At 36.8% G+C, this 25,537-nt stretch overlaps 1 protein-coding gene and 1 long non-coding RNA gene across 2 annotated transcripts in view; one reads left to right on the top strand and one right to left on the bottom strand.

Annotated features, from left to right (window-relative positions):
• Positions 1-16,655, bottom strand: part of LOC107293757 — a 28,581-nt gene extending 11,926 nt beyond the window's left edge. Inside the window, exon 1 of the long non-coding RNA XR_001549033.1 lies at positions 16,598-16,655. This is a non-coding gene — a long non-coding RNA (uncharacterized LOC107293757). The remainder of the gene's footprint in view (positions 1-16,597) is intronic.
• Positions 16,656-19,262: 2,607 nt separating this feature from the next.
• The window catches only part of DNAJC24 (DnaJ heat shock protein family (Hsp40) member C24), a 40,819-nt gene continuing 34,544 nt past the window's right edge, over positions 19,263-25,537 (top strand). The window contains exon 1 of the mRNA XM_015822931.1: positions 19,263-19,432. The gene's annotated coding sequence lies outside the window, so the exon portion shown is untranslated. The remainder of the gene's footprint in view (positions 19,433-25,537) is intronic.

Raw genomic sequence — 25,537 nt, 5'->3', positions numbered from 1 at the left:
AGAAAGAAAGAAAGAAAGAAAGAAAGAAAGAAAGAAAGAAAGAAAGAAAGAAAGAAAGAAAGAAAGAAAGAAAGAAAGAAAGAAAGAAAGAAAGAAAGAAAGAGAACAGTGAAGTCAGGATCATCAACATTCTGCAGCTTGGAAAGGAGTCAAAATTCAGATATCATAAATGGCTGGAAAAAATTGCTCAACAGACCTCTACTTTGAAATTATTTTAAATCAGTGACTTCCACAAAATCTTAAAGAAGGCTGGTGAATAGCAAGCAAGGACTAAGGATGAAGTAGTATAGTACTTAGAAGGTGAAAGTTATTCTGGTTACTAGATGATGATACAAATCAAAGAAAGCATAACTACCAATGTTGACAATAAAATCAGTGAAGAGAGCAAGCTGGGTAATGTATCTTATACAGATATCTCTTGAAATAATAACAGCAAACATTATTTATCCCACTTACTAATCACAGAGAAGCAGCATGATTCAAAAACTCTGTTCAAGCTGAACCCTAAAGCTAAAACTGATTAAATCTGATTGAATAAAGTAGTTTAAATAAAGCTGATTAATATCAAGTTGTTTTATAAAACTGTTTAAATAAGATTGTTTTTATAGATTGAATGTCTGCTGCCATCTACTGACCAAAATAATCAACATTTGGATTTAACGGACACCCCTTTACCCCATGTCCGTTAAATCAAGCTTTTATTGTTCTGCTTTTATTATGTAAGTTTATATTTTTTGAAAAACCATTTTAATATGTACTTGCATGGGGAAAGTATGACTAAAATGTACCTGTTAGTTTATTACTGAAATGACTTGTTATTATGGCTTAGTGATGTGGCAACCTTTGCTAAGTGCAATATGAACGTTTGAAAAATCCATCCAGAAAAGCCAACTCTGCATTTCTTTCTGAAGGGTTACTAACTGTCAGGGAAAGAAAAGCTCATTTAAAGTCCTTGTTATGAAAGCTTCCAAATAGGTTATGTCTGAAAAATACATCTTTTGTCAGAAAAAATAGTAGAATCAGATCACAGTACAATAGTTTTACTTTTCCCCTAGGAAGAAACCATTCAAAGAATGGAAATGAGAATTTAACTCTAGTTTCTTGGGATTCAGAATACCTTGGACATGAGGATCCCTTGGTATCAATGTTCAACAGGTGTTTATAATACTTCCATCATGCTATCAGAAATATAATGGAATGGAAATGCTGTGGAGAACAAATTCGAGGAAATACAATAAACGAGTATCAGAATCAAATTGTGCTTTTACGACAACCCCATCTTCCTGGATCAACAGGAACACCTTGTCCCCCATTAGAAGGACACCAACTCACTAATGCATGCCCTGAAATCTGTTTTTATTGATAACATATCCAAACTCCCAGGTGCTTGTCTGTTCCCAATGTTAACATATATTGCCACAAGAAGGTATGTCTAAAATGATGACAAAGAAAATACAGCAAACATATAAATGTTCTCTGAATTCTAGGAATTTGTCAGCACATGAGGAAAGTTGTTCTGCATCCTATTCACGATAAAAGCCAGTGGAAGAACAATCGAGCAATAGCAAATTTCTTTCCAGGCCATTAAGACTGCCACAGCAACCAAAGGCAACTGTGCAATATTCACTAGTTCACGTATCTCAGTACTGCTCAAAGCCTTATTCCTAGAGTAGCTTGAAGGAATGATGCTCAATTTAGATAACTGTCAAATACAACAACCTGATGAACCTATCCTCCTGATGACACTAATTCAGAGCAGCATGGAGATATGCATGAGTCACTGCATGTGGAAACAACACTTCAATAATGGCAGGTTATAGGTGGCATATAAGGTTTGTGTTATTTAACTTTTCATATTTTATATAGAGGGATCTGCAGAATGAATTACTCACAAAAGGAGAATTTATTTATAGAGTTTATTTCTAATATGTTCTTGGGAGAAGGAGTTCAATTTGGCACAGATTGAAGAATTAGATTTCAAAAATTGTTTCAAAAATTGCTTGTTCATTAAGAATCGTTTCATTTAGTCACATTTACTTCAGAAGTGTAGGTTGCATTTGAAGTGGCTGGTAATTCCTTTATTACTCAGTCTAAATGAACTTAAAAAATGGGAGGATTGTGGAAAATTCTGAGCAGAATAGCAATATATGAACTGTAAAACTTCAACAAATATTTTCTCATATTAACATAATAAAATATTTGTGCTACTGAATCTACATTTTTACATCAATTTACATCCAATTGGGATGAAGAATTTTTGCTATACACAAAGAATTGACATAAAGTTTCACTTTTATATTGCCTTGATCTAGGTTTTTATATTAGAAATCAATGTTTGCACATAAGTATTTGCAAGTAGTATAATTCTAAAACTTCTCTTTCTATGCAGTTGAAGAAATACAGAAAGAGCTTGGTTTACTGAACAAAAAGAGGGCAACAAGCTAAGATTTCTCTAGATAGATAGCTAGAGTAACAGACATCAGTAATTAACAAGTAAAGTGCAGGCAGATTTAGGGACAATACCAAGAATAGTAAAGTGTAGCTTGCAGACAACCTGAACAAGGTCACACTTGAGGCTCAAGAAAGAATTTTGATATTATTCTCAGTGTCAATCTTACCAAACTACAAGTGCAGCAGGGCATAATTGTTGTTATGGGCTGATGCCATACAGAATGAAGCATTATGAGCACATCCACCAATATATGGTCACAGCAATATGAGACTTCTTGCCTTTGAAAAATACAATCATGAATACACTATGGTCATACAAAGCAGACTACTACTTGGTTGCAGCATTGCCCTTAAGCCCTAGCAAACATTTCTTCCTGGTGTTTAGAACCAGCAATGGGGGAAAAGTTGCGATATGTCACGTGATGTCACGTGATGTTGCAAGTTTGACATGCCTGACCTATAGTAATATATACTCATTCCCCACCAAATTCATAAATAAGAGCAGCAGTCCATTCCGTCTCAATCTCTTGTCATGCAGCTGCCAGTTATATATTCATTACCACAAACCACATTATCCAAGCATTTTGTTACCATTATTACTAATCCAATTGCCTGAGACTAAAGTATCCTCATCAATTGTCTACTCTAACAGCAGCACCATGAGTGTGCCTAACCCTAAACCCAGAAAACAGGGGGAGGGGTGAGTTATAATATTTGTGGATCCCAGGACAATAATGATGACCTAAAGCATAAATTAAGTTTTTGAGAAATTTGTTCTTTTGAAAGGTGGGATATAAATATTTGTAACAAATAAATAATAAAGCAGGAAAGTTGACTGTTTTACCTGAGCAGCACCAGCAGCAAAGGGCACTGATGAGTACAAGAAAACATTACAATTTAAAATTGTTTAAGGTTAGGTAAAAAGTTAAAAACATTTAAAATTTAAAAATTTAAATGTTGAAAAGCTAAAAATGGTTTCAACTGACATCTCATAAGTCTGCATTACAGGTGACTCTTTTCTACTTCAATTGTCAATAATTGTCAGTATTACATGTAATAAAAATATGAGTTATTTTTTTTCAAAACTACAAATATAGTGCTGTGCAAAACAAAGAAAAGTAAATTGCAGTGTGCGAGGATTTGCTTTGTAGAATGTGTCAACCTGATCAGTTCCTTTCTAACACTATGTATTAAAAGAACTCGAGAAACTATCCACTGAATATAGTCTGTATTTCTTTACTCTGGATGACACCCATCTTTTCCCAATGCAACATATCATCCTCTGAATACATCAGCTGACATGCCCAATATATTCACTGACATATGAAATGTTAATCTCAGTGCTAATGAATTATGTGGGATGGAAAAGAATGCACATTTTCCCATGCAAGTAGTTTTGTGTTAGAATTTTTTTTAAAAAAATGTTTCAGCTTAAACCCCAGTATTGTTATTGCTGCTGCAACAGCTGGAATCAATGTTTCATTTATTTATTTAATATTTTGTTTATGGCATCATTTTGCTACAAAAGAGAATTAGATGGGCAGCAGACCGAGACTTACATAAGGCCATGAGAACAAGTCATGTAAGAATGTAGATGAAAACTTGCCATAGGTCTGCATCATGGATGACTTTGTTCTTCTTCAGTTATATCCAGTATCACAAAGCTCTGTTTAAAGCTTTTGAACACTGACTTCAAAGGCTGGGTTCTTGAAAGGAAATGCTGTTGAGATCAATGTATGTCCCAAAAATAAGCTTTAGGGGCAAATGACAAAGATATTCTCATATCCCATTCCTACCTATTGTTTGGTTTAAGATAACAAGTCTAATTCTATCTTGTACTTGTTCAACATAACCTGCAGCTTGATATTTAGGAAAGGTAATAACTGCCATCATTTAATTAGATATTTAGTTTATTCTAGCAATACTGTGGAATTTTCCCCTGACTGGAAAAAAATTCCCATGTCCAGTGTCAAATAATAAGGGAAAATGATAATGACGGACATTCAGGGAACTGTAAATGACCTGCTATTTATATCTCATGAAGTGTGTTTATATTTTTAAAGAAACTACATCATAAGACAAATGTTAAGAATGTCAAAATTATTTCATATTTCCTTAAAAATACATATGAATCAAAGCCAATTAGCCCAATGCCCCCTTCTCACAAACATGTGGGAATAAAACCAATTATCTTGGAAAAAAGCCAATTAAAATTAAAGTGATAATCTTAATATCCAAACTTCTAATAATCTTTGGATAATTACTTTTCACACAAAGATGTTTTTAAGGTAAACTGTGAAATATTGTCCATCTACCATGCTTACAAGCAGCAACAATATCCTCAATGCTTTGTTATCTTTAAATGCTATAGTGTGGTTTATGTAACAAGTAATCATTGTGATACTAAACATGTTTATAATGCATGTCTTTACAGTTACTTTTAAGATTCTCAAGAACAAATTCTTAATGTATTCTTTTATTTGCACTTCATGACAGAGAATAGATTAAAAACTTTACTGAGTTGCTACATTTTTACTGAAAATAGAATTATATTCATGATATGAAGGACAAAGTTTTTAACTTTTGCAATGACTACGATAATTATCAATTAGAAAATAGTGGAGTATAATGTGGAACATTATACATCATTGTATTATATGGACAAGAGTACTAATTCTCAGATGGGAGTATATGCAATATTTACAAAGCAATAGCTCTTAGATTTATATACCACTTCATAGTACTTCACAGCACTATAGTAAATGGCTGCTTGTAAAAGTCTTTCCACATAATGTTTATTTATTCAAAATAAGTGATATGATGTTGTTCACTTTCCTATTCTGTTTGTACATTTATGGCTGTCATGTGTTGAGAAATACATACAGTGATATCAGGATGTAACACGTTATAAACTGATGATAATGATTGTGGTTTTTGATAATAAATAAGGAGTGGGACTTCAAATTGGAGACTCAGCTCAAATTTCTGTTTGAAAAGTCCAGTTATTTACATAACAGTTTTATTCTTCATGTAATTAATGCTGCAGTAGGTACACATTTCATATTTGATTATTATTACTCTCTTCCCACATAATTATATTAAGCATAAATAATAAAAATGAATAATTAAACTGAAGCATAGCATTAAATAATTTTCATTCCATGAGTAAACTAATAAAATCCATAGGAGCAGTAGCATACACTTAAAAAATCCAGAAGAATTTGACAGTTTCATAGGAAGAATAGAAAATATTTTGATTTGAATGTACTTAGTTGCTATTTGCTTTTGGTCTGCTTATTAGTCATATTATCTTTACATTGTCCATCCTGCTCTATTTTCCTCCAATATAAAAATGTCATAATATACTTTCTCTCTTACAAATTCAAATGGATCTATAAAAATTCATAAAAACAAGAAACTAGCACTTCCTCTTTAAGACTCAACTGAATCTGCAGCTCATTTTCTGAAAAACAACAAACTTGTCATATTATTCTTTGTAAAACCCTCTTTTCCCTGGGTCAACAAGTTTCAAAAAGCAAATAAATTGAATAAATAAAATAAATAAATTTAATAAATAAATAAATAAATAAATATCTCCTTAATGAAAGTGGTCTGTTCATTATTACTTATAATGGATGATTTAATACTTCTAGTACACTCCCCAAAATATTAAAATATGCACATGCACATCAGAATTTCAGAACAGTGTATATTTATTTCCAAATCCATTAAAAAATTGTCATTTCTAACAAAAGTTTCCAGTTGTTTGTCAGGCTATGTGGCCAGTATGCTTAAAATGAAACTTAACATTAAAAAGCAACTACTATGCTGGAATAGAATCTGAGATTACACTGTCCAGAACGGGGGCAGGGTGGGGTGGGTGTTCCATGGGTTTAAAAATATGTTGTAAATTAACATACAAAACATTATCTCAACATTTCATTCAGATCAACCTAAATTATAGCAATGATGCATTTTTAAGGAACAGGCTAAGTCTTTCTATAATTATGATAAACAATTAATTGGAATTTTAAAAATATATTACTAATGTAAATTCAGTCAAAATGTCCATTTTACAACAAATGTAACACTGTAAAAATTCAAAGCTGATCATCTTTTATCTCTTGTGTTCTAAATTGGTAAACATTAGCAAATTATAAAACATTGCCAAGCTGATTGTTTAATGATCAACATTTAATGATCAACTATATTTGATTTTTTTTCAATTTAGCATACTAGGTACTAATTTTGTAATTAAGTTTTACCCACTGTAGAAAACAATAATGAATTATATTATTAATGCATATTATTGTAATACACTACATTTTATTAGTATTATAGTCAAAATTAATATTATCTCTGTTTAAGAAGATGAGCAATGTATTTTCTAAAACTGCATTAAAATAAATATTAAGCAAACACTCTCCTTTCTTCTTATGTCTATATTCTGTTTTCTATAACTTGGTATAGAAAGTAGAGAAACACATACACAAACTCTCTCTCTTTCACTCTCTCTCTCTCTCTCACACACACACACACACACAAACCTAAACTTTTTGAAAATAAACCCTTACTTACCTCATGACATGTTCATATTAAAAAACAATGTTTAAATATATCGGCTAATATTTTAAATTAGATGGATTTAAAGTCACAAACTTATCCCATTTGCTATGTTCCATTGCACCTTTGTATACTTTCCAAAGCTGGTATCATTTTCCAATCTTCTAAAATAGTTTTAAAGTGAAAGGGAGATATATGTGGTGGAAATGTTCATTCTGTTTGTGAATACCATCCCATTACCAGATAGGAATCAACAGAATTTAAGCCAGGTTATAAAATTCCAATATTGTTTAATATCATTCGTACTTGAAAATTTGAAAACATATAATTAATGTAGCCTATCAGGTGATTCCAAATTACTAGAAAATAGTTTTGTAATTTATTATTATTAAATAGAAAAGCTCTTTTTTCCCTCAGTACTTTGTATGATGCAGCATCATTTTTATTTATATTTTAAAAGAAACGTGTTTAAAACAATTTCAATAAAACAATAAAATAATAATGGCCTTGTACTAGAATGACTTATCTAATTAACATTGCATTTTGAAATCAGGTTAAGTAGTAGATATTTTAATGGAGAAAAGATACAGATAAATTGGTGCTGCTGACAACGGCATAAACCAAATCATACTATCTTTCAAATTATCATATATGACTGAATTTCCTCCTTTTGCTCTTAATTCAACTGTAGCACATTAGACAAGGTAATAATTTATGATAATCATATGAAAATATACAATTAATATTCATCACCTCTAGTTTCTCATCACTTTAGATAATCAGTAATGCAGAGTGAAAATGCTGTCAGATTTCTAATTGCTTTGTAATGGGCCTGAAATAGGGAAATCATTAAAGACAAACAATCTGTCACTTGTCTGTTATTTTAACTATCTATCACTAAAAAAGAAACTCAGTAAAGAAATTGCTAATGAGCTACAGATGATTTCATTGAATGTGCCCTGCAATGTATTTTAAACAATACTGTGTTTGCCTAAGCAGTTCTCTAGACACAATGTATACAAGTGTATGGACTTCGAAAATTAGCATTACAGTACATTGCTTGATTTAATTGCACTAGTTACACCTAGTACTAAACACATTTAATTTGTACTGTAAATCAGTACAATACAGTACCAATTTTCAGTGGGGATCTCATCTGTGACATCTGTACTGTCTGAGATCCATGTATTCAGAAGCTTCCCATTTACCTACAGAGAAGGAATTGCTTCCTATGTCACTATGCAACTTATATTCACCAAATATTCCCTCCTTAAAACAGAGAATCTGAAATCTTGCATATATCGTAATAGTACTGTAACATGTCCATGGAGATCCTTTAATGTTTACTGATATTTTGTATCCTTTTTCTTGTAAGCTAGTAGGTTCAAACAGGGCAAATAACCATGGATATTAAGTTGGGGGGGACCTCAAATTTACTTTCCCCCCCTGAAAAAATCCCACAAACTGTGGTGAAAAAAAGACTAAATATTATAGATCAACTTTTGTAGAAAGAGATAAAGAGAAGAAATATCCTGGAGAAACTACAGAACAACATGTGGTTGCACGTGTTACTTTTCTATATTATGGACAAAGTCACAAAAGTCACAAAACTTGAGAACATTCACATTTTAATAACAACTGATAAAGTTATAGAAAGAAAATTGGTAGTAGACACATGGAAGAGTATCAGCTAAATGGTCTGGGAAAGGCATTTCTCATGTACAAATAATACAGAGAAAAATTGTTGCAATGGAAAAACTTCATGAATAGTAAAAATCATGATGGCCAGAAGGAACATGGAATAAGGCATGAAAGCAGGAGTGAGGCAGAAGAAATTTAATAGCATATGAACATGCATGAATAAATAAGTTATATAAAACCTTGAGGCTATAACTTTCAAGCAACTGCATTTAAGATTGCTCTACAAAATATTTAAAACATTGCTTACTTCATTTTCAACAGCTATATTTTATACAAACTTTTTAAAAAGCATGAGAGTGAAACTGAGGCACTTGTCAAATTTATTTTCCAGGAATTAGTAATCCTTTAGAGAAGAATATTTGCATATTTGCATCGGACCGGGATATCTTTGCATATTTGCATATTTGCATATTTGCATCGGACCGGGAAATCTTCGAGACTGCCTTCTGCCGCAGATTACCTCCCATCGGCCTGTACGCTCCCACAGGGTGGGTCTCCTCAGGGTGCCGTCGGCCAGACAGTGCCGGCTGGCGACCCCAAGGGGGAGGGCCTTCTCTGTGGGAGCTCCCACCCTCTGGAATGAACTACCCCCAGAGATCAGGGTGATCCCTGATCTCCCTTCCGCCGCGCCCTTAAGACATGGTTATTCCAGCTTGCAGGACTGGCCTAGGGGAAAATTTTTAATGGGGGTTTTAAAGTAATTTTAAACTAACTAGACCAATCATTAATATTTGTTTTTAATTATGTTTTTAATCTGTAGTTTTTTGTGATTAGTGTTTTTATCCGGTTGTTAGCCGCCCTGAGTCCGCAAGGAGAAGGGCGGGATATAAATTAAATTAATAATAATAATAATAATAATAATAATAATAATAATAATAATAATAATAATAATAATAATAATAATAATAATAATAATAATAATAATAATATTTAGAGTAAAGCACTTCCACACAGCTATTGGCTTTATGTCTCTTATTCTCTGTAGAAATTTGTGCCACAGAACTAAGTGCAAGACAAGACAGGTGACTACCCTTCCAATTGCTTTTGAATTGGGGAAGGACCATGGCAAGTTGCTACAGCTTTAGAAGGGAGGCAAGACCTGAGATGAGAAGGGAGATCCAGTCAATAGGAATCCATCCAACTGCTGCATAGTGGAACGGTTTTCATGATGTTTCTCCTACAGCAGTGGTAGAAGATGCTGCAGGTGATGTTTTAAAATGCTCTAGAAACATTCTTCTTTTTGTACTACCAGTATCATATGTCTTTCACATTAATGCATAAAGTGATTTCCAGCCATCCAGTTAACCCCCCCAAAAAATGCTGCCATAAAATTTGCTGTCCCACTGCTTGTAAATATTCTGCCTTTAACGAGTTTGCTTGGATTCACTGCTGAATCCTTTAGCCTTAACAGTGCTTTTTTTCTAAAAAAAAAAAAAAAAAAAAGGTGCCGGAACTCACACATGTCATACAACCCGCCTTGCCTACCCTACAAGGTTCCATCCAAAAAAGGTGCCGGAACTCCGTTCTGGGCATTCTATGACAAAAAAAGCCCTGAGCCTTAATGTCAGGGTTCTAATAATTAAGTCATTATAGACAAGGTGACTAGATTTCTCCTATAGCTTTGTTGCCTTTTTTCTATATTTGGAAAACATTCACCATTCACCAGACTACAGCATGAATGAGATAGACCAATGATGGTGAACCTTTTAGAGACCAAGTGCCCAAACTGCAACCCAAAACCCACTTATTTATTGCAGGGTGCCGGATGGGCGTGGCCCACTGGGTGGGCGTGGCTGTGGTAGTCATGGCAGACTCGGTGGGTGTGGCCAAGGTGGGCGTGGTCACCTCGATGTTGCTCGTGGGGAGGGATGCCTGTGGGGGCCGGGCAGGGTTGGGGGATATCCAGGGGGTCTCCAGCAGGTGGGGCAATGGGCAGGAGGCTCGTCCTGCGGGATGAGGCGAGGCGAGGCAAGGCGAGGCGAGGCAGGGCGGGGTGCCATTGTCACAGGGCAAGGCAAGGCAGGGGCCGGGGCGACTGCTGCCTGACACAATCAGCCCCCGCACACAGAGGCCAGCGAGCGCATGGGGGCCGACAGTGTCCCTCAGCAACCACAGCCTGCCAGCCCCTCAACCGGCGCACTCTGGGGCTCTGCAACCTGCTGCCAGCAGTTCAGAGAAGCTGCCTCTCAGTTGGACAGCCGGCCGACAGCTGAGGAGGCGATGCAGTGGGTCGTGCCTGGGAAAAGGAGAGAATGTGAGGCCAGGAGGGATGGGATGGGTGGGAGGGAAACCAGCTGTGCTGGGATGCATCCAGCCATGTGGGATCTCAGCGAGTTAGCGGGCGGCTGGTTGAAGAGGGACAGTTGCCATCTCTGGGGCATGGTGCACATGCCCACAGAGAGGGCTCTTAGGTTCACCACCACTGAGATAGACCTAAGGCTCTATATGAATTTCTCTACAGATTTGCCGGTTTCAACACTCGGTTGGATATTTCCCTGTTTAAAATTAGGTGAAATTATGTCAGAATAAAGTTAATGTGCAGTGGTGCAAATAAAATAGTGGAAGTGTGTTATCTCCTCTTCCTGGTTGGAAGTCCAGAGAGAAATGCTCAGAAATAAAAAGGGAATGGATGAGGGATATGAGAGGTACTCAGGAAAGAAGCAGTACTTAAGTGGACTAGCATAAAATATAAATGGTGTACAGGAGGCTAGGTAGGGCTTAGAGGGGAAAGGGCATGCTCAGGGCTTCTAGCATCCCCACAGACTACACTACTAGTTGTCTCTATGGTTCTTTCAGCACAGGCAAAGTCATTTCTATTCTTCTGAATTTAATAAAAATAATATTTAACATTGTTTCGGATATTCTCTCATTAATCTTTTATTATTTATTTTTATTGTACGGTGTTTTGCCAATTCTTTATTCCTTTAGAAACCTTTTAATTTTATTGTAAACCACTTTGCAGTTTTAAATTTTTTTTCTATAATCTATGACCATAATATTGAATAAAAGGGAGAGATTAGAGTTGTCCGGGCAGGATAATGCTGGAGTCAGGTGAAAGCCATACATGAGAAACGTTTGTGTGTGAGAGGATGAGCGGAAGCAATCTTGATGGCTGCTTAAGCTTCTGGAAATCCCTATCAAGGAAAGCCAGACTACTTCCATCTTTGGAACAAAGCATTTTCAAACTGATATGTTTATTGAAATGTTGGTAGCTTCATTTATTTTACATACCGTAAAAGATATGTCTATATATTCAATTTATGTGTGTTTCTATTTTAATGGTTATTTCGCATTTTCAGCACAATATTTAATAAAAGGAAGAAAGAGGAAAAAAAATATTTCTGACATAAAGATTGAGTTGGCAGATTTACAGCATCGTAGCGAGAGAAATAATTTAAGGGTTAAAGAAATGGCAGAAGAAAGCAGAAAAATCTGACTACTTATCTCATTTAAAAATTAATGACCGGAGCTCTGATATGAAGTTAACTAATAAAGATATTAAACATGCTCAACAGGCTTACTCTTCTTGGAAGATACATAAACCTCGAAACATTTTGGTTAGATTGATGAATTCAAATATAAAAGACAAAATTATAAGAAAAACACGTACAGTGAATTGGAGATTAAATGGGACAGTGAGAGAATATTCTTTTTCTAAGATTTCAGCGTAGCTCCATTACTGCAAGAAAGAAATTCAAACCATTGACAGAAAAACGTATGCAGAATGAGATTCAATGCAAATGGAGTTTTCCTTTCTATGTTAATTGTTTTTATGTCACAAGGACGAAATATTCAGCTTTGAGATGCAGAGGTGTTTTTTTTGGCAGAATCCCCTAACAAGGATTGAAGGGAGCTATCTGTGTCTTGGAATATGGAAAGCAGGCTCAGCTACAAGCGGTAGAAAAGCACACTGCATCGAGTTGCAGAGTAGCAGAAATTATATTGACTGTTCTACTCTTTTTTAATCTTCAGGTTTAGAGCAAAAGGAAAAAGGAGGGAGTTAAATAAATAAGAGAAAAGAACTTTATCAAATAATAATGTAGGTAAAATTGTGGCTAAGGAATTACTGTAATTAAAACTGGGAGTTTATAGACTGGTGAGGAAGAGAAAGAGTCTCAGTAATTCTCCTCCCCCTTAAACTATATGTGGGATACTCAGGGCTTTTTTTTATCATAGAACGCACAGAACGGAGTTCCGGCACCTTTTTTGGATGGAACCTTGTAGGGTAGGCAAGGCGGGTTGTATGACGTGTGTGAGTTCCGGCACCTTTTTTTTTTTTTTTTTTTTTTTTACAAAAAAAGGACTGGGGATACTTAAAGAGCCTTTCTGATTTTTTTTCCCACTAGCGATCTAAGTGGGTCTAGAGGGCAGGGAAGTTGGATATGGTAGTATGGTTTAGTGTGGGGATCGCGGGGTAGGGGATAAAGGAGGGAGGGAGGTGATCACCAAAGGGAGAAGGGAGAGTGGGAGGAGGGTATCTATGTAGTAAGCAGAATACTAATGTTTTATATATGATTATTATAATATCAGGTAATATGCTGATAGATTTTGTGAGTAATCAGCTTTTAAAAAGTCTTATATGTGTAAATATTTTTATTGTATAAAGAAATTAGAGATACTTTTAGAAGTGCAGGTAATGAGCAAACAATGTAAAATCATTTCTCTAAATGTTAGAGGTCTAGGAGATTCTATTAAGAGGAAAAGGAATTTTAATTAAATTAAATTATCTAAAACAGAAGTCCCCAACCCCCAGGCCACGGCCCACTACCAGCCCGTGCGAGCAGCTGGCCAGCGCACATGTGCACGTGCAACTCGACTTGCACAAGGGGTAGGCTGGTGCCGATGTGCGCAGCTCAACTTGCACAAGTGGAGGGCTGGTGCACACATGCACGCACATATAGCTCGACTTGCATGAACAGTGGGCCAGTTCCACTCTCCCCCCCCTCCAGGCCGCCAAGCCGTAAAGGTTTGGGACTGCTGATTTAAACTACATGCAATTATGTTATAAGAAATATATATAACAAATAGGTTGAATGAAAGGTACTATAATGAATATTTTTTTAAATTTCCTAAAAATAGACTTCTTTTTAAAGTTGGCATACATTTCAAGGTTCCAAAGGTTTAAAAGATAGGGATGATAGTTATCCATTTATAGAAGGGAAACCTGAAAATAAAACATTAATGCTAGCATCTATATACGCTCCAAATCGAGATCAAATAAGTTCCTATTAAAGATTATGAATCAAAAAAGTAACATCTTGGAAGGTATATAATCTTTATAGACTGAAAGATTTTTATAGCAATAGTAAACTTCTCAATAAAGATCAACTCGAGCAGGTGATAAGCTTGCATGGCTTTTTTGGCATCAACTTAAATCTCTTCTGGGCAATACAAATATTAGAGCTTCAGCAATACGGCCTTATACAACTTTGAGAATTTAATACTTCATTATTTAGTACAGTCAAAAAAGAATAACTTCAAAAATGTATAGGTTATTAATCCAGTTAGAAATAGGAGATCCACCATATGGATTAATGAAAGCTTGGGATACAGATCGTGGTAATCTGAGACAGAAAACAAATTGGCAGCAGTTATAGAAACCAAATGGATTCATTTAAGTTTCAGGGCAGGAAATGCAGTGGAAGATTATACACTGCTAACACACATGTATCAAAATTATTCTAAGTCCAAAAAGGTCATTCTTTCATTTGAGGGATTTATGTGATAAAGCTATATCCTTTTGACAAAAAAAAAAACCCTTTAGAGAGATAAGTATTATCACTAAACAAAAAATTGGATGCTCTCTTATTTCCCTTTTTACAGGACTAATCTGATCTGGCATACTTCTTGTATACGGTTAACTTTTCACATGTATAATATACCTGACCTTTTATTTATATGGTAGTAGATTTTTTTTGTATTTTCTTTTTTCCTCTCATATGTAAGTATCTTGGAATTATCCAGTCAGTTTTTGACTCCTAGAGATTATCTATTCTAGACAAATCCATGCAGTTTTCTTGGCAAGATTTTTCAGAAGTGGTTTACCATTGGCTGTTTCCTAAGGCTAAATGAGAGTGATTGACCCAAGCTCACCCAACAGGTTTCATGGCTAGGGTGGGACTAGAATACATGGTCTCCCAGTTTCTAGCATGATGCCTTAACCATGATTCCAAACTGGCTATCTTATTTAATACCATGTTTCCCTGAAAATAAGCCCGGGTCTTATATTTATTTTTGGTCAAAAAGACACATTAGGGCTTATTTTCAGAGGGTGCCTGGTGGGGCAGGCCGGTGCCCTGCCCCACCAGGCAACTCAGGTTTTCCTCGGTAGGGGAGGAAGGCTTTGGAAACTGCCTTTTCATTTACATTCATCATCAAAATTGTAATCCATCCCTTTATTTTTCAAAAAAATGATTTGTATTTACCATGATTAGCTTCCTTGATCGCCAATGGGAAGGTGCGGTGTGAATTCTGCGCATGAGCTGAGGAAATACAGACACTTGCACCCTCAAAGCTCATGCCGCTTCCTCACTTGGTCCGCATCACTGCTTTGCAGGCGTGTTCAATTTTGTAGCTCAGCTAAACTCTTCAGCTGCAGCTCAGCCACAAAGTTGAACGCATCTGCAAAGCAGTGGTGCACGCTGAGCGAGGAAGTAGCGTGAGCTTTGAGGGTGCAAGGCTCTGTATTTTCGTGGCTCATGCACAGAATTCACATCGCACCTTTCCATTGGCAATCAAGGAGACCTTTCCTTCAATGGGAAAACAGTCTCTCCTCAAGGTCTGCAGAGCAACAGTGGATCCAGCTGAAAGTCAGCTTCAAAGTCAGCTTGAACAGGTAATAGGTAATAAATCAGCTCAGCTCAACTCCTGAAGAGACCTGACAGCAATGCAAACACTAGCCGTGTAAATAAATCAAATTGAAATATCCTTGCACCCAATGAAATCCTTTTCAAAATATTTATCTAACAAGAATTGTCTACTTCTGAAAATAAAGAAACATTATCAGCTTTGTTTGTACTACAACAAATGACTATTTGGCACATTTCTTTTTAATGTTACAGAGGGTAGTATTTTCTTTTCGAATTATATCTCACATTTTTTCACTTTTCAGACACATAAAGGCACCGCAATAGAAACATTGATTTCAGTTTTTAATGTGTTAGCCAAGTGTACTCCTCCATAGCAGAGTGAAGCACTTCGTTAGTAACAAATCAGCCCAATGGTCCAGAACAGCCTTTCCCCCATTCAACCTCTTTTTTATTTTGAAAAGTGGAAAACTAAAGCCCATGTTTTGGAGGCCATCAAATGAAATAAAACTTGCTGTACAATATAGTTAAACCATCCTAGAATACGTTCAACCCTCACTTTTGCAAAGGCTTCAACACATTTTCTGTATTTCCAACTTTAAAACAACAACAGGCTAAAAGAAATAAATAAGATTGCCTAGATAAGAGTTGAAAATATCAGATAGGTGGACAGTACTAATCATACCAAAATTACATTCGGGTTGTACACTTATTCAGATATTCAGTTTCAACACACTACCTGAATAAAGGCCTGGAATAAGCCCTCGTCTGCTCAGTATCTACAGGGTAGAAGATAATTTCTTTCTGTTCTCTTTCTCCTGTATAGCTGCCCAAATTTTAGCAAGACAAAGATTAGATACAATGAAAATCCCGAATATCTGAGAAAAGCAGGATAGTACGTATTTTGGGTTTGGGACTTCAATTGTTCCCAGAAAAGACTGCATCAATGAACAGGTAAGGTAAGGGAGACTTTCTTGGCAGAAAAACTGCTGGGAAGTTCAAGCTCTTGCAGTTAATGAAAGTCTTATTTGACATAAATGAAAACTTGAATAATGTGAAAAAAATAAAACACTTACTATCGGTTGCAGCGGCATGCCTGTTCTGAATGGTTTTTTGTTGCTATGGTGACAGCGTCTCTCCCTAGCTGGACTTGCTTTCCTGTGAGTGCAGTCAGTCTTTAGGGCCTGCTAGCAAACAGCAACCGTAGTTGGAATGTTCCTAGCAACAATGCAGCGAGAAATGATTTAAACACTATGTATGCTTAGCACTTTTTTTCCTGTTTGCTTTGATAGCATCATCTGAAAGGCTGCATCATAATCCAATTTAACTTTTATAATCAATTGCTGCTCCATCCATTCAAAGTAGCCTCTTCTTAAAGGTTTTTTGTAGCCTCTGTTTATGTTGTTACTTCATAAAATGCCTCTTCTCAGGTACTGGATTTTTTTTTTATTTGTTTTGTTGGTTATGGAGTATCCAGTACATATCAATGTTGCTAGAAGTTGGAGAAAATACATGTCTTTGCAATCATTTCAGTAGTCTTCTCATTCTTATTTCTGTCAGAACTTGCTCCAATACCACTTTTGTTTTGCAAGTTGGATGAAGAAAAACACTGTTCCTTAAGGAACCTATATAGTTTCCCTTGCTTGTATGAAATATGTTACCACATTTTAACGTTAAAATGAAGTCTTTTTCGAAAGGTGTACTGGACTGCACAAAATATGACATGCTAAATGTATTTATGGTTCCTTGCCATAGTAAAACTGCTAATATAATCAGTAATAGCGTCTTGGATAATTTTCTGTAGAGCAGACATGTCAAACTCGTGATGTCATGTGACATTGCACGACATATTGGAGTTTTTTCTCCATTGCCGGCAATGGGGTGGGCGTGATTTCGTGACACGTCCAGCCCGCGGGCCGGCAGTTTGACACCCCTGCTCTTGAGCACAGGTGTCAAACTCGTGACGTCCCGTGATGTTTCGTGACGTATCGCAACATTTTTCCTATTGCCAGCAATGGGGTGTGCGCGGTTTTGGCATGACGCATCCGGCCTATGGGCCGGCAGTTTGACACCCCTGCTCTAGAGCTAATTGGGTCTGAACAACTATTCCACAATGAGAAATTTGTCGCTTATAGACCATTGTTCATTATGGCATGCCAGGTGCCTAGGAATGTCATATTGCAGAGATGCACATAGAGAATTGCAAGAATGTCATGTATGAAATTGCTATGTAATGGTTTCTAAGTTACACTTTACTCCAGAATCTTTCAAGAATTCTCAAGAATACAGCAACTTTTTTGAGAATAAAACCCCTATTTGGGGTAATGACATAATATACTCTTACCTCTGTTTCCCTTAAGCTCCTAGCAGCTTAAGGGAAAGTGGACCATAATAGAGGTTTAAGAACATAGGCACTGATATTGCAGCGAACATGTATGCTTGGCATCACTGAGTAGTAAAATAAAATAATCTTCCACTTATAAACGGTTCAGTGCATCCTTACTATGTAAGCCAGTGTGAGTGAACACCGATTTCTGTGAATGAAATCAGATGATGATACAAAATAAGTCTTCACCATTTAAAAACATGCTGGGTATATAAAATCACAACTATATTACCCTAGCATCTCTTGCAATATCAATTCACTTCTCTGCCATATAAATGAACATATGATAGTATGAAAGACCACAGGGTTCACTGTATAAACTCAGTGCAAGTTAAACCAGTGTTACAAGACCCGTCATGCATTCCTGCAAGACACTGTAAAAGGAGAACCATGTTATTCTATGGTGACAAAAAATCAGGAATCTGTTACCGCATTTTTTTTCACTAATAAATTTTATTAAAAGACATTAACTTTCATAGGCTGCAGTTCACTTCATCAGAAGTTTAGAATGGCTAGAGTGGAGTCTGATGCAGGATTTAAATTAGGGCGAGGTGGGGAAGAAGAGAGAGAGGATAGGTTGATTATGCAAATACAGGTTACATGTGAAACAGATTACAAGTACTTTATCAATTAACAATCAATGGAACAATTTTAACAATCGTTAAAAAAAAACCACTTGTATTTGTTGAGACTTTCTGAGATTGCTTGAAAACTTTTGATGCCAGTTGAACAGAGATAAAGCCTCGAAATAAAATTCGCCACTCGGAAAAGTTGCACCGGTTTCTTGACGTCTCTGCAATCTAAGCAAGATTTGGCAATGCCATCTCTCAAATCTCAGCCTCTTTAATTAGGACGGTTAGCGTGAAATGACAGGTTGTAGATCTACGTGAAGGTCATATAAAATCCCAAGCCTCGTTCTTTGCGTTATTTAAATCAGTAGTTTACAGCAGCCAGAGCTTGCAATATAAAACCGCCAATCTCATTAAAAATCCGCCTTAGTAGTAGAAAAAGAAAAATAAAACAAAACAAAACACAGTCCTTCCCTGCGCCTATGAACGCGTCCATGTTCTCCTCCGAACCCGAAATGTTCCTTTCCTCGCGTAAGGACCCACAGCTTATCGTAGGCCGGGGTAGGCAACCTCGGCTCTTTTATGACTCGTGGACTTCAACTCCCAGAATTCCTGAGCCAGCTTGGCTGGCTCAGGAATTCTGGGAGTTGAAGTCCACGAGTCATAAAAGAGCCGAGGTTGCCTACCCCTGTCGTAGGCTATCCTTGCTTGCCCCGCCTCTTCTCCTTCCTGCGCCAATCGGGTGGGAGTGGAGGCAGGACCTCCTTGCGAGAGAGCGCTGCCGGAAAGTGCCGCCTTGTCCCTTCTGGTTTGCTGCTGGTCTTTTTGCTGCCGGAGTCCCCCCCCCCAAAAAAAGGGGACCGTTTCGGGATTTTACTTTATTTTTCCGTACGGGCCAGAGAGAGAGCGGGAATACGCTGAAAGCTGGACGGACGTTTGGTCATCCGGAGGAAGAGGTATAGTGGCCAAGTTTGGCGTTTTAAACTACAATAGAGGCTGACTTGTATCTCCAGAAGAGGCCTAGTTCTCCTTACTTCTTGTTCCTTTCGGTGGGAGGAAGCGGCGAAGTTTCCGGGAGAAAATATACTATGCGTTTATACCATAATGTAGAATCCTGGATTTCGCCTTCAGTAGCTTCTTCCGAGAGTTTCAAGTCTGTACAGGTATAGTATAGGGCAGTGTTTCTCAACCTTGACAATTTTAAGGCATGTGGACTTCAACTCCCAGAATTCCACAGCCAGCATTGCTGGCTGTGGAATTCTGGGAGTTGAAGTCCACATGCCTTAAAATTGTCAAGATTGAGAAACACTGGTATAGGGGGTACCTTGCTCAATAGTAGTAACTGTGAGAGGGACCGCAGAGTCCTAGTGGCCAATCACTTAAATATGAGCCAGCAGTGTGCTGCAGCTGCCAAAAAGGCCAACACAGTGCTAGGCTGCATTAACAGGGATAGAATCAAGATCACATGAAGTATTAATACCACTTTACAATGCCTTAGTAAGGCCACACTTGGAATACTGCATCCAGTTTTGGTCACCACGATGTAAAAAAGATGCTGAGACTCTAGAAAGAGTACAGAGAAGAGCAACAAAGATGATTAGGGGACTGGAGGCTAAAACATATAAGGAATGGTTGCTGGAATTGGATATGTCTAGTTTAACGAAGAGAAGGACGAGGGGGGACATGATAGCAGTGTTCCAATATCTCAGGGGCTGCCACAAAGAAGAGGGAGCCAAGCTATTCTCCAAAGTGCCTGAAGGAAGGACAAGAAGCAATGGGTGGAAACTGATCAAGGAGAGAAGCAACTTAGAACTAAGGAGAAACTTCCTGGCAGTTAGAACAATTAACCAATTGAGCAACCTGCCTCCAGAAGCGGTGAATGCTCCAACACTGGAAGTTTTTAAGAAGAGACTGGACAGCCATTTGTCTGAAATGGTGTGGGTTCCTGCCTGAGCAGGGGGTTGGACTCGATGACCTCCAAGATCCCTTCCAACTTTATTATTATTATTAATGAGGCCTGTTTAGTTGTATCACAGCTTGTATCTCACACACACACACACACACACACTTTGTAGTTTGTAAACCATCTCGTGTTGGGTGTTTTATTTACTAAAGTACGGTTAAAGAAATCATGCCCTAACAGAACAAACCTAGTCCTGGTGTCTAAAAATCAGAGTCAAAAAATCTAAAACCTAGAAGCTAAAAAGTAGGTTCACAAATTGAAATAAACAAGATTGTTTCTCATGATATTTATAACTCTACATTTCCAGATATTCTTTTTATATAACTTTTTTCTGCACTCTTTTCTTCTTCTATAAGCCACTACAATGCTTTCTTTTCATTTCACTTGCAAACTTATAGATCATTCAAACATATTTCTTAGATAAGATAGATAAGATAAGATAAGATAACCTTTATTGTCATTTTTATACTGTGGCCAGAATGGCACACATCAAAAATGAAATTTAGTTGCCAGCTCTCAAAGTGAAACATGTACACGACACACACCTAAACATACTATGAACAACATATGTATAGACCCACATCCCTACATATACATAGCAAATAAATATTAAATATTGTCCATCTTGAATATATAATGGAAGGAGGAAGGTTGAGAGTTCGCAAGGTTAATGCTGTATGGAATGAAACTATGGCTCAATCTGGATGTTCTGCTACGGATACCACGAAGCCTCCTCCCAGAAGGTAACAAGGAAAACAGGTTGTGAAGAGGATGTGTAGTGTCCCAGATAATCTTACGGACCCTGCTCAAGCAGCGCTTCTGTGCTATGTCCTGGATGGGAGGGAGGGAACTGCCAATGATCTTTTCAGCCATTCTCACCACTCTGCACCGCCTTCCTGTCTGAAGCAGTGATGCCTCCAAACCAGACTGTGATGCTGTATGACAGGATGCTCTCGATTGTCCCCGTATAGAAAGTGGTCAGGACAGGGGAAGGAAGATGCGCTTTCCTCATGTGGCGCATGAAATGCTTAATAAATTGTGTAAAGGGAGGAATGATCTGATCCTGAGTCTTTGAAAACTCTTGAATTAGAACCACTGAAAACCTTTGCAATCAGAAGTACCTGTGTTTGCCTCTTAAATGTGAATTTCAGAATCTGTCTAGATATTTTTCCATCCCATTGTTAAAAAAAACCTGTGCAAGTTAATTTCCTATTAAGATATGTGACCTTGGCCTCTCTGCTTAACAGAATAGTAGCTGATTGCCTGTGACATTCCAAGATGTATGTACGCACATGGGTTGTACACAATTCATATTAGTTTAAGAAAAAATATTTGACTAGAGAATTTTTTTATGGTGCTGGGGAAAACAAAAATGTAACACCTACATTGGATCACACACAAAATCAATCTAATCTAGCATAGTTTTGATTACAGTAGACAGCTATCAAATTCTTTTAGGGAATCTAAAAGCAAGGCAGATAGATAAAATTGCACCTGTCCATTTCTATAATAGCCATACTAGTAGTCATTGATAGCATTTCATTACATGTCTCAGATTCTAGTACAATATAAGAATGAATTTTTTTTCTGAGTCTGCATTTTACATCTATAACAATAGTTTATAGCCTGTTCAAGGGATGTTAATGTTTCACAAGGATGGATGGGGACTGTACGATAAAATGTTTCATGACATTACAGGATTTTATTTTTCCCCCTAAAGTCCATGTGTTGAAATCAGAAGATCAGAAAAATGCATAAAAGTTTTATTTTCTTGCCAAAATTTCATAGAATTTAGGATAAAATAATACCTCCTACCCATTTACTAAGTAACAGAGATCATCATTTACTACAGTGCTTTCTCCTTTGCTATGGTGTGCTGGAATTGTACATTTCACTTCATAAATTATGAGTTCCAAACAGCAACAATTATGATCATATGTCTGAGAATGTAGCTACTATGTCTGCTTTAGTGTACAGAACATTACTACTTCCATACTGCTTAAATCCTTTTTACAAAGCATACTTATAGAGATACCTATATATTTCTCCAAGCCACTAGATTTCCATGATGCCCACTATTATTGTTTCTAATAGGAAACCAGATTTAAAAAGGAAAAACAATGATTTTGGAGCATGGAAAAATGTTCCATGTACTTGTTGACAATCTCTTAAAGAAACTGCATTTTTTCTGGTCTCATAATACTGCTACCCAATGCTTAGAAAATAAGTGTTTGCTTTAAGGAACTACTGAAAGGTGTCACATGTATCCATTCATTTAGTTTCAATTTATTTCATTTCATATGGCTGCCTACTCCAGAAGACTCTGGGCAGCTTGCAAAATTCACAAGCCACATGAAAAAGTCAACCCAGATTAAGATAACAAAACAAAAAGTTTTTTAAAAATCATCTTTTCCCCTTCAAATTTGACTGGCTGCTGACCCATAGTATGTTGTACTAGGCCATAAGTCAAATTGAAAGAGTGTAAATGCACCTATTTTTCTTTATTCCCATTACTGTCCGATTCCAGAATCTGAACATTTGAGCTATAACGTACGATTAGTGTGGTTGCATCATAGCTCTCTGTGCAGATGTGTGAACGGACACACACTCTCATGCACACACACTCATATACATATTTATATAAAGAGCAGTCTCTGGAGTACTCATTCCAGCTGTAAAGTGACTTTGTAATTGCTTTGGCAATTCATCTTGCAACAATATCTTTCCTGGCTACAAAGGAAGAAGGCTTCAGAATGTTTCTTAATTAATACCTTCTGGAAGGAAACTCACCAGGCATTTATATTGCTTTATTTATTTATTAAATTTATATGCAGTCCATCTCCCTATCTAAAGAGACTCTGAGTCACTGTAAAAAAGAAAGACATTTCTAATTTCCAAGACATTTTCTTTTTAATTATTAAACGTTAACTCCACATTGTGCAGATTAAAACTAGTAAAATCTGAATACTCTTTTTCAACTAGGGCCTAGGGGTAATTTTAAATTGGTTTTAATTTTAGTAGTGCGGCCGATTCGAATATTTATTTTTAATTTATCTTAGATTTGTATTTTGTGTAATTGTTTTAACTGGCTGTAAGCCGCCCTGAGTCCTCCGGGAGAAGGGCAGGGTATAAATGAAATAAATCCAAATCCAAATCAACTGCTTATGAAGGCCAACTGAAAAGTAATTGATAAGGCTAACCATTACAGAAAATATTGGACCATTACAGAAAATATTGGACCATTTTTCAGGAAACAGCAAATTTTCTTAACATTCTTACTGATAGTCTTTTTATTATGTAAGAAGAATGTTGCAATGCTGTATCAGCTGCAACAACATTTGAACATTAATGCTAAAGAATAAGCCCTTTTCATGAGTTTTTCAAAAGGGATCTGTGATATATAATATATAAAAATAATATATAATATAAAGAGAAGATAGAGCAGATAGGATGGGTTCAGAAAGTGAAAAGATGGTAAAAGGCCAGAAATTAAGAAACAAGCTATACTATAGTATAATTGCTTCAGTCATATGGGCTTCTTATCCTCTTCGAAATTCCAAAGTCAACCTGAGACTGAGAAAAACTATATTAAATCCATGTGTTTCCCAGCCTTGGTTCAGAGCTTCGGGAATTCTATCCCTTGCATTAAAGCACGGGTGTCAAACTTGATTGCGTCACGTGATGTATCATGACGTTTTTTGCCTTTGTGGAGCCGGAGTGGGCATGGCCTGCGCGTGACGCATCTGGCCCACGGGTTGCCAGTTTGACACCCCTGTATTAAATTAACCAACTTTTTTTTTCTGCTAGCAAAGGGAGGGTCTAGACCAGGGGTAGGCAACCTTGGCTCTTTTTTGACTCATGGACTTCAACTCCCAGAATTCCTGAGCCAGCATGGCTGGCTCAGGAATTCTGGGAGTTGAAGTCCACGAGTCATAAAAGAGCCAAGGTTGCCTACCCCTGGTCTAGAATAATTCTATTCTGTACACCCAATGAATGCATCTTCCCTTGTGGAAATGTATATTGACAGCGATATTAAGTATAATTGTCCTTCATGGAAATGAGGGCTTGAAATGCTTTGTGTTCTTGAAACATTTTGAATCTAATATAATGTTGTTGGTTTGAAAACACGTTTGGGGTTTAAAACACTTGTGGAATGGTATGTGGGAATGACTTTGAGGGAGGAAGAGAAGAGATACTACCTAGGAAGAGCCTGCAACTGCTTAACCAGCAAAGAAAAAAACTTTAAAAAGATCCGCGTAACATATCAGACTGTTAAAAGTGACAATGGGAGATTTGTATTTTCAGACTTGCAAGGTTCTGTTAATGTAACCTTACAATAAAGTAGAATAAGCTCATGCGATCATTTTTCATGTTTGGTTTATCTGGGAGAGCTGACCAAAAGCCAGAATTGTCTATTTCGAATTTCAGAACATTTCTAACGTATACATACACCAGATCTCAGTTGTGGCACATATTATTGTCAGATCTAGGTTCTATAGAACTGGGGATCACAACACCAACCTTTCTTTCTGGACTCCATATTGCCACAGTCCAATTTCTTTGGATAACAGCATGAAGTAAAATAACACATAGAATGTATGGATGTACTTTCTGGGTTCCAAGGCTGAATTGCTAAGCATATAGAGGTAGTCCTTGTTTACCGACTACTCGTTCATCAACCATTCAAAGTTACAGTGGCTCTGAAAAACTTATGATCGGTCTCCAAATTTGCAGTACTCTGTCCCCATTGTCATGTGATTGTGATTTAGTTGATTAACAACCAGAGTACATTTATGATGGCTGCAGCATCTTGTGATCTCATGATCACCATTTTCAACTTTACAGACGTCTTCTGGCAAGCAAAATGGGAAAGACACAACTCGCAGTCATGTAACATGCTTAACGACTGCACATGATTTGCTTAACTGCAGCTGGAACTGACAGCATAGGTGGGCACAGTCACATGATGTTTCACTCTACAATCTCATCACTTAGCAATGGAGTTGCTGGTCCCAGTTGGTGAGGACAACTGTATTCTTTTGCTATAAACTTATTTTGAATGCAGCCGTTACTAATTCTGAAATACAAGATGATCTAA

The sequence above is a fragment of the Protobothrops mucrosquamatus genome, unplaced genomic scaffold (assembly GCF_001527695.2).
Source record: "Protobothrops mucrosquamatus isolate PMUCROS unplaced genomic scaffold, P.Mucros_1.0 scaffold1727, whole genome shotgun sequence".
Classification (NCBI taxonomy): domain Eukaryota; kingdom Metazoa; phylum Chordata; class Lepidosauria; order Squamata; family Viperidae; genus Protobothrops; species Protobothrops mucrosquamatus.
Note: the sequence above shows the minus strand (reverse complement) of the source record. Positions and strands in the feature narration are given on the sequence as shown.